At 42.4% G+C, this 9,780-nt stretch overlaps 1 pseudogene; it reads right to left on the bottom strand.

Annotated features, from left to right (window-relative positions):
- Positions 1 to 8,885: 8,885 nt before the first annotated feature.
- LOC103581287 lies at positions 8,886 to 9,520 on the bottom strand (annotated as a pseudogene).
- Positions 9,521 to 9,780: the final 260 nt, after the last annotated feature.

The following is a 9,780-nucleotide window of genomic DNA, read 5'->3' as shown; positions in this document are numbered from 1 at the left end:
TGTGTTTTCATTTTCATTAGTCCCCAGGAGTATTTTAATTTCCTTTTTTATTTTTTCTTTGAGCCATTGATTGGTTAGTAGCATTTTGTTTAATTTACGTCTTCGTATGGTTTCTAGTGTCCCCTTTTATTGTTGATTTCTAGTTTATTACATTGTTGTTAGACAAAGTAGTTGATATAATTTCAGTTTTTTAAAATTTGTTGAGACTTGTTTTGTGACCTAATATATGGTTTATTTTCAAGGATGTTCTATGTGCTGCTGAGAAGAATGTGTATTCTGCAGCTGTTGGATGAAATGTTCTATATATGCCTGTTAGGTCCAATTGGCCTAGAGTAGAGATTAAATCTGATGTTTCTTGGTTAATATTCTGTCTGGATTATCTGTCCTTTGAAAGTGGGCTGTTAAAGTCCCCAACTAGTATTGTTTTTCCCATTAGGTCTAATAGCAATTGCTTTGTATAGTGGATGTCCTGGAGTAAGGTGCATATATATTTAGAATTGCTATATCCCCTTGTTGAATTGATCCCTTTATTATTATATAACGACTTTATCTTTTCAAAATTTTCTTTGCTTGAAGTCTACTTTGCCTGATATAAATATAGCTGCTCCTGTTCATTTTTGGTTTTCATTTGCATGAAATATCTTTTTCCATCCCTTTAATTTCAGATGGTGTGTGTCTTTATAGGTGAAGTGAGTTTCTTATAGGCAGCACATTGTTGGTTCTTGTTTTATAATGCATTGAGCCATTCTATCTTTTAATTGGGGCATTCATTTACATTTAGAGTTATTATTTATATATAGGGATTTGCTATTGCCATTTTGTTGGTTTTTTTCTGGTTGTTTTGTTGATATTCTATTCCTTTTTTCTCTCTTTTGTACTCTCTTCCTTTACGATTGAGTGGTTTTCTCTAGCAGTGTATTTTGATGTACTGTTATTTACTTTTAGCATGTCTCTTGTAAGTTTTTGTGTCATGAGGTTTACAGAAAACATATTACGGTTATAACATTATTTTAGACTAATAACAACCTGACTTTGATTTCTAAGGAAAAAAACCCAAAAAACAAAGCCAACTTTATGCTTTGGTGTCACGCCCCTGCCCCCCCCCCAACACACACACATTTTGACATTTTGTTGTTTCAACTTACATCTTTTAATATTGCCTATTTCTTACGTGGTTGTTGTATATGTTATTGTCTTGTTAGGTTTGTCCTAACATGTGTCTGTGTACAATGTGTGATGGTCAAATCAGGATAATTAGCATGTTCTTTATTACAAAACATAATCATTCTTTGTGTCCACTAATCAGTTTCTCACGACCCCCCTCCCCCTCCGCCTCCTGTGGTAACCACAGTTCTGTTCTCTCTGAGCCACCTGTACCTGGATGCTGTCATCTTTCTCCATACTTGAGAAATTTTCAGCCATTACTTCCTATAATATGTTTTCTTTCTTTTTTTTTTTTTTTAAAGATGACTGGTAAGGGGATCTTAACCCTTGACTTGGTGTTGTCAGCACCACGCTCAGCCAGTGAGCGAACCGGCCATCCCTATGTGGGATCCGAACCCGGGGCTTTGGTGTTATCAGCACCGCACTCTACCGAGTGAGCCACGGGCCGGCCCTATAATATGTTTTCTATATCTCCCTTTTTCTTCTCCTTCGGGTATGCCAATTATGGAGAAGTTATTTCCCTTGAGGGAGTCCCATATTTGCTGTATTTCTGTTTCATTTTTTTCTTATTCTATTTCCTCCTTTAATTAGATAATTTCGTCTATACTCTCTTTGAGCTCACCGATCCTTTCCTCTGATTAAGTCTTCCATTGGAGCTTTCTGTTGAGTTTTTCAGTTTAGATGATGTATTCTTTATTTCTAGGATTTCTGTGTTTTGTTTTGTTTTGTTTTTTAATTGAATCAATTTCTGTGTCAAGTTTCTCATTCTGCTCCTGGATTGTTTTCCAGATATCATTCAGTTTTCTATCTGTATTTTTTTGTGACTCCCTGAACATTCTTAAGAGTGTTATTCTGAATTCTCTGTCAGAAATGTTATAAATCTGCTGCTCCTCTGTATCCATTGCTGGTACTTTATTTCCTTTGATGGTGTCGTATTTCTCTGTTCTTCCTCCATCTTTCTGTCTTTATTTTGATGCTTGGACATTTGAGGAGGCTACTACCTCTTCTAGGTTTTATAGGTGTTCTTTGGTGGTAGTAGACCTTTACTGGTTGATATCAGAGCTTTGTCTCTGGTGTGTGTGTGTGTGTGTTTTCCCAGGTTTGTGCTGGATTACTAGCTACCACCACCACTTAAACTCTGCACTGGAACTAATTTGTTGTCCTTTAATCAGTTTCAAAATTGGGGACCAGCTCTTGAGCCTTGTGGTTGAGCTAAATTGCTGCTTTGCTACTGACTCTCTGGGGAAAACTTTTTACATAGCTCGGGTTTTAATTGTTGAACTTGTAATCATTCCTGGGTCTTGTGAGGTTAGATACATCTGGGCTGTGTGGAAATTTTGGCCCAGGACTGAGTGTTCCAGCAAACTGTGCCCCCTTCAGTTCTGTCACCCTGTCCAGTCTCCACTGAGCAGGCCTCTGTTGATTGGAATGCAGCTCAGCTGCCCATGTTGCACTTCAGTGTTCCCCTGGTGGGCCATCCTCCCTCCTCACTACTCCCCACCTCCCACTGCACTCCAAAGGCTTCCTGTGGGGCAGGCCTTGTGTGGGTCTCTTGCAATGACTCACCATCCTCTAGGTGTTTTCTTTCTTTGGTATGATGTGCTCCGATGCCCTCTTCTCCCCTGCAGACTCCAAGCAACTTCAGGCAAAGGCTCAGCTGCAGCTCTTGCAGGCTCTTGCTCTGTGTACTACAATTTCTTTCTGCCCCTCACTGTGCAGGACCTGAAGTGCCCGGGGCTTGAAATGGTCAAAGAGTTCCCCTCTTCCTCTCACTGCAGCTTCTCCCACCTTCATGAACTCCTTGGGTCCCTCTTCTTTCCCTGAGCTCCCACGGTCCCAGGTTGGCAGTCTTTGCTTTTCAGTAGTTGTAAATTGATCAGTTGTGGGGGAGAGTGATGCTGGGGACTGTCTATTCTGCCATCTTGATGACATCCTGTGTCTTGTGCTTTTCGATGGAGGCTTGTTTCAGGTAGCTTATCTAACTTCATAGAGCTGCTCTTTTGTGTTGTTTTCAGTTTGTTTTTTGTGGTATCTTCTCTCTTTCTTACCCTCCTTTTTGTTTAGATCTTCTTTTCCTTTGCTCTTATTATCCTTGTCCTGCCCAGTTTTAATTCTACTTCTAGCAGTTTCTTACCATAGTGTCCTGACATGGAGCCTTCACTGGTCTGAATTAGAGTTCTTGGGGCTAGACTGCTCCAGCTTCTGTAGACCCTATTATCTCAGACCCCTTGTATTCCTCTACTCTTGGAATGGACAAAATCCCTTCCAATTTTAGCTACTTTTCCTAGTTTGACCACTGTGTTTTCCACTCAGTTCTTATTGGCTGTTTGGATATTCTCCTTCTCCCAAGTCTGCATATGCTCTCTGCTTATTACCACAGAATTGATGATACCTGTAGATCATATGTCTGTTGGTGGTTTCTCTCCATGTGCTTGTATTTTGCAATTCAGGGAGATTTCTTGTATCCTAATTTTGTTGTAAATGTTGTTCATAGGTTGTATTCTTGGTTTTATTTAGTTGTTCTATTTTTAATGTGAGAATTCAGGAAGGTAAAAATTATACTTCCACTGCCCTACCATATCCTCTATCATATGCTTTTTAAAAATTTTTATTGAAGTGTAATATATGTGCAGAAAAAAGGCAAATATCATTTTTACAACTTGATGTTTTTTTACAAACTGAACAGACCTATGGACCCATGTAAACCTGTGCCCAGAGTACCATCATATTTCTTTTTCTTTTATCTTTTTTTTCGCGGCTGTACGGTATGGGGATCCGAACCGTTGACGTTGGTATTCACCACACTGTAGCCAACTGAGCTAATTGACTAGCCCTTCCATCATGTTTGAAAGACAGTTTAGTTGGATATAAAACTATAGGTTCAACATTCTTTTTCTTCAGTGCTTTGAAAATCCTACTTCATTGTCTTTTTGTGTCCAGTATGATGTTGAAAAGGCTGATGTTCATCTCCTTTTTTCTACTTCATATGTTATTTGCTCTTTCTAGATTATTCTAGAAGATATTACTTTACTTTGATACTTAAATTTTCATTGTGAATATGTCCAGGTGATAGATTTTTCTTAAAACTCCTCTTGGCACTCTATGGGATCTTCCAGTGTGAAATCTTTCATCTTTAATTTTGGCACACTTAATCTCTTATTTTTATAAATATTTTTTTTCTCTCCATTTTTTTTTTTTCCTTTTTGTCTTTTTTCATGTCCGGCAACGGATCGCAACCCTCAGTGTCGTGCCCGTACCGGACCGGGACCGGCATTGGGATCGCAACCCTCAGCGCTGCGCCCGCACCTCGCTCAGCCAGTGAGTGGGAACCGGTCTGTATGTGGGATCCGAACCCTCGGCGGGAGCCCCGCCACACTCCCAAGCGGTGCACTGTAGCAGTGCGCCTCCGGGCCGGCCCCTCTCCATTTTAACTTTATTCTTTTTCTTGGCCTTAAATAGATTTAACACTTAGCCTTCTATGTTCCTTTTATTTAAATATTGTAACTTTTTATACCTAATATTTTCATTCTCTTTTCAAAGCCCTTATTCTCCCATAAAGCTCTTTCCCCAGCCTCTTCCTTCCTTTGCTTTTTACTCTGTCTGCTGCTTACCTGTTATCCCTTGCCCCAGGCATATATGCCTTTCTTGATATGCTTCCAACAAATGACCCTTGGAAGGCCACTCCAGCCCTAAGAGAGTTCTGATGAGTGCAAAACAAGGTAAGCCCCTGAGCCAGTCCTTAAGAGAGCCGCCAGAGAAGTCAAACTGTGCAACCACAATTTTTTTAGAACAAGGTACCCCTGTGATACCAGCAAGCCATACCAAGAATTCAGGCTGCCATCCCCATGGGTAGATGGGGGGATGATATGTGAGTAAGCACAAATGTCATCACACTCTCTTCTGAAATTTAGCAAGTTCTGTTTTTCATTATGCATTCCCCTGGCCGTTGCTAGTTTTTCATTAGATTCCAGAGTTCTGAAAAACTTGATTCAGAACTGGCAATTTTTACCAGTTAATCCTTCCTATAATGGAAGAATGAAGTATTGGACTTCTGTGTTCTGTCATTTTTTGTAACATCACTTTTCTACTTTTAACATCACAATTGTGTTGATGCTTGTATCAAGAAACAAACAAACAAAATCATGTGTGCTTTGTTAACAAAAGAAAAATCAACTTAGACATTTCAGTATTATCAGCAAGATGACAATTAGGAAATTCACTAGTTCCAGTGACATTGCTGATATTGTTAGTATTCATAGTGTTAGGAATGGATATCTCCATTATACCACTTACCAGCTGTGTGAACTTGAGTAAGTGGCATAATAATGATAATAGCAATAATACCTACCTTGTAGAGTTGCAGTGAGAATGAAATGAGATAATGTAATGTTGGGCACTAGGCCAGCCAAATAGTAAGTGCTCAGTGAATGGTAGCCACTGTTTTTCTTACTAAAAATGGTTATAGATGGAGTAAGACAATACCTTTCAATACCAACCATAAATGTGAATGGATTAAGTTCTCCACTTGAAAGACGCAGACTGGCTGATTGAGTTAAGAAGCTAAAACTAACTATATGCTCTCTTCAAGACACTCACCTCACCTGTAAAGACACACACAGACTAAAACTGAAAGGATGGAAAAGGATATGCCACACAAATGGAAATCAAAAATGAGGTTGAGTAGCTATTCTTATATCAGATAAAATGTACTTTTAATCAAAAACCATAAAAAGAGACAAGGCCATTATATAATGGTAAAGGGATCATCCAGCAAGAAGACATAACAATCATAAACGTATACTCACCCAACACCAGAGCACCCAGATATATAAAGCAAACACTATTAGACTTAAGAAAGAGATAGACCACAATATGATAATAGTTGGGGACCTGAACACCCCTCTCTCAGCATTGGACAGATCATCTAGCAACAAATCAACAGAGAGACACAGGATTTAAACCACACCTTAGACCAATTGGACCTGGCAGATATCTGCAGAACATTTCATCCAACAACCATAGAATATGCATTCTTCTCATCAGCACATGGAATGCTCTCCAGGATAGACCATGTTAAGTCACAAATTAAGTCTCAACAAATTTTAAAAAATTGAAATCATTACAGCTCTCTTTTCAGACCACAGCAGATTAAAACTAGAAATTAATAGCAAGCAAAACTCTGAAAACTATACAAATACGTGAAAATTAAACAACATGCTCCTGAACTGACCTATGGTTCCAAGAAGAAATTAAACAGGAAATCGAAAAGATTTCTTGAAACTAATGAACATAAAGGCTCACCATACCAAGACCTGTGGGATACTTCAAAAGCCATACTAAGAGAGAATTTTATTGCAGTAAATGCTTACATCAAAAGAAGAGAAAGATATAAGGACTTCTGCTCAAGATGGTGGAATAGATGGTACCCAATGTCACTCTCTCCCACAATCAACCAATTTTACAACTATTAAAAAGCAATGAATGCCAAGCTGGGGCTGCTAGAGCTCAGGGGAAGAGGAGGAGAGATCTATGGACTTCATGAAGGCGGGAGAAGCCACAATGAGAGAAAGAAAGGACCACTCCGAGTGTTTCAAGCCCCAGCCTCTTCAAAGCTGGCCCTGGTGAGCACATGGAGCAAGAGCTGGCAAAAGCCACTACTGTGCCCTTCATATGAAGTTGCCTGGAGGCTGCAGGGTAGAAGTTCAGGCCAGCTAGACCACTAACAGGGTTTCCGTGGCCCACATAGGAGTGAGGGGCCACAGACAGTGGAAAAAAGCCACTCAGAGGCCAGTGAGTCATCGCAAGGGACCAGTGCATGGCCCATCTCACGGGAAGTGTTTGGAGTGAAGGGGATGCAGGAGACTCGTAAACCAGGGGAACACTGGGGCACACCACAGACAGCTGATCTGCCCTCCTGTCAGCACAGGCTCACTTAGTGGAGACTGGTCAGAAATATAAAACTGCAGGGGGTGCAGTTTGCTGAAAAGACAAAGACCCAGACCAGAGTTTCCACACAACCCAGGTGTACTGGACCTCATGTGACCTGAAAGTACTTCAAGGTCAACAATTAAAACCTGAGCTGCATAAAAAGCATTCCACAAGGAATCAGCAGCAAAGCAGCAATTTAGCTCAACCGTAGGGCTCAAGTGCTGGTCCCCACAGAAAGTTCCCCCATTTTAGAAGTAAGCAAAGGACAACAAATTAGTTCCAGTGCAGATTTTAAGTGGTTGGGGTAGCCAATAATACAACACAGAACTGAAAGAACGAACAAAAAATCCACAGATCAGAGACAAAGTTCTGATATTAACCAGTTAAGGTCTAACACCACCAAAGAACACCTACAAAACCTAGAAGGACCAGAAGTCCCCCAGGCTCACAAGCCAGGGTGGGGGAGGGCTGAGGGTCTCAGCCACACCCACCCTGACATCCGTATCCAGCCCATCGATGACCATCAGGCCACTGCCAGAAGTGCACCAGTTCCCGATCCAAGGTGATGGGGGTCTGAAGGCCTCAGCCACGCCCCCCTGACATCTGCATCTAGCCCAGCAATGACTACCAGGCCACCACTGGAAGCACCCCAGGCTCCTGAGCCAAGGTGGGGGGGCCAAGGATTTCAGCCATGCACTCCTCAATGTCCACATTCAGCCCAGCGATGACCCCTGAGCCACTGCCGGAAGTTCCCTGGGCCCCTGAGCTGGAGTTTTGGGGAGCCAAGGGCCTTAGCCATGCTGCCCTGATGTCCACATCCATCCCAACAATGTCCAGCAAGCCATGGCTGAAAGTGTCCTGTGCTCCCAGACCAGTGGAGGGGAGGCCGAAGTCCTCAGCCATGCCCCTTGACCTCTGCATCCAGCCCAGCAGTGACCACCAGGCCACTTCTGGAAGTGCCCCAGGCTTCCAAGCCAGAGTAGTGGGGGCTCGAGGGCCTCAGCCTCACCTCCTAATTGCGCATCCAGCCCAGCTATGCCTGAGCCATCACCAGAAGCCCCCTGGGTTCCCCTGCCACAATGAGGGGGGTGCCACAGGCCTTGACCATGCCCCCCTCCTCCTTCTGCCACCCTATGCCCTTCCCATATCCCCCTCCTCCTCCCTCATAACTGCTCCACAACATCTTAGAATGTAAAATAATAATAATTATATATATGTGTATATATCTATATCTATGTATATATATATATATATGTTTTTTTTTTTTTTGGCAAGCTGGAAAACAGTTTAATGATCACTTACCAAAATCCACAGGAGAATCTGAAATGTTTACAAGCACAAATTATTCCACTACTACTCCTATCACTGTGTCCTTCATGGTGGAGTGTCACAAATCCAAAGTTTCTGATTGTTTCATCTACTTAAAACCAGATGTAAGAAGCAACCTAAGTCTTAGCAACTTTAGGCTTCAATGTGAAACCATCAAAGCTCTCTTGGAAAGGTTTTCTCTCTGAAAGCAGCTTCCCTATCCAGAAGATGCTAAGGCCTGTGCACTTTTCTTCTGCCAACTAGCCAAGAGGTCAGAATGCCCGAAGAGGTCCCAAAATTTAGTCAAAGGCAAGCTGCATTCCTTCTAGGTGGGACAAATACCAGAGTTTTGAGAAAGACATTAAAATCATCATGGAGTCCATGGAGAACTGAGATACTAAAGCACCAGTGCAGAAAATCTGATGTAACAGGAAGTCTGGAACCAGTACTTCTTCTGTCAGTAATAGGCCTTTCTAGGCTTTGGTCTAGAAGAAGATGATTTTTTGTGTGTGCTTGGAGTTGGGAATTTGCCCCTTCGACTTTAACCTTTGAACAGCTTTCCTTATATGTTTGGGTTGCAGTGGTGGCATTTCTCCCCACTTCTCACACACATCCAGTGCTGCTTCTACCACCTCCCCGACAAAAACCTTGGAAAAACCAGACATAGCAATAGCAACATTCTGAGACACAAAAGTGCCAGTAATGGACTGGATCAGCCTTTCAATGGCTGCCTTAGGGAAAGCTGACTGGCTATACATTTCATAACGATTCAGCTGCTCCTCAGAAAAAAAAGAAACCAGGATTTGCATCTTCTGAATCTCATCTTCATCCATTTTCTGCTTCTTTTTCTTTTCTTTGGTATCTATTTTCAGTTTTTTGGCTGCAGGAGTGAGTAATGATGAGTCTTCCCTTTCAACCGCTGTTAAATCTGAGACATCCTGACTCTTGAGCTTGCCTTTCTCTGCTGCGGCTTCTTTCAAGTTCGCATCTCTGTCTCTGTCATTTTCCTCTGGGATTCCATCCATGTCAGTAGTCCCCAGCCTCTGGGAGCAGTGGCCATCTCGTCCGACTCCCCTGTCTCTTCACCTTTGTCTGTGGGAGACTCACGGGCATTGTCCATTGTGGCTAGAATTGGAGCGGAGGGGTAATCGTGGTGCTGTGAGATGCAGGAGTTTGGGACCCCCTAAATATATTTTTTAAAAATTAGGGCCGGCCCGGTGGCGCACTGCTATAGTGCGCCACTTGGGAAGCGTGGTGGTGCTCCCGCCGAGGGTTCGGATCCCACATACAGACCGGTTCCCGCTCACTGGCTGAGTGAGGCGCAGGAGCAACACCGAGGGTTGCGATCCCGTTGCCGGTCCCCGGTCCGGTATGGGGGCG

Source organism: Galeopterus variegatus, unplaced genomic scaffold (genome assembly GCF_000696425.1).
Source record: "Galeopterus variegatus unplaced genomic scaffold, G_variegatus-3.0.2 Scaffold12728, whole genome shotgun sequence".
Lineage (NCBI taxonomy): Eukaryota > Metazoa > Chordata > Mammalia > Dermoptera > Cynocephalidae > Galeopterus > Galeopterus variegatus.
Note: the sequence above shows the minus strand (reverse complement) of the source record. Positions and strands in the feature narration are given on the sequence as shown.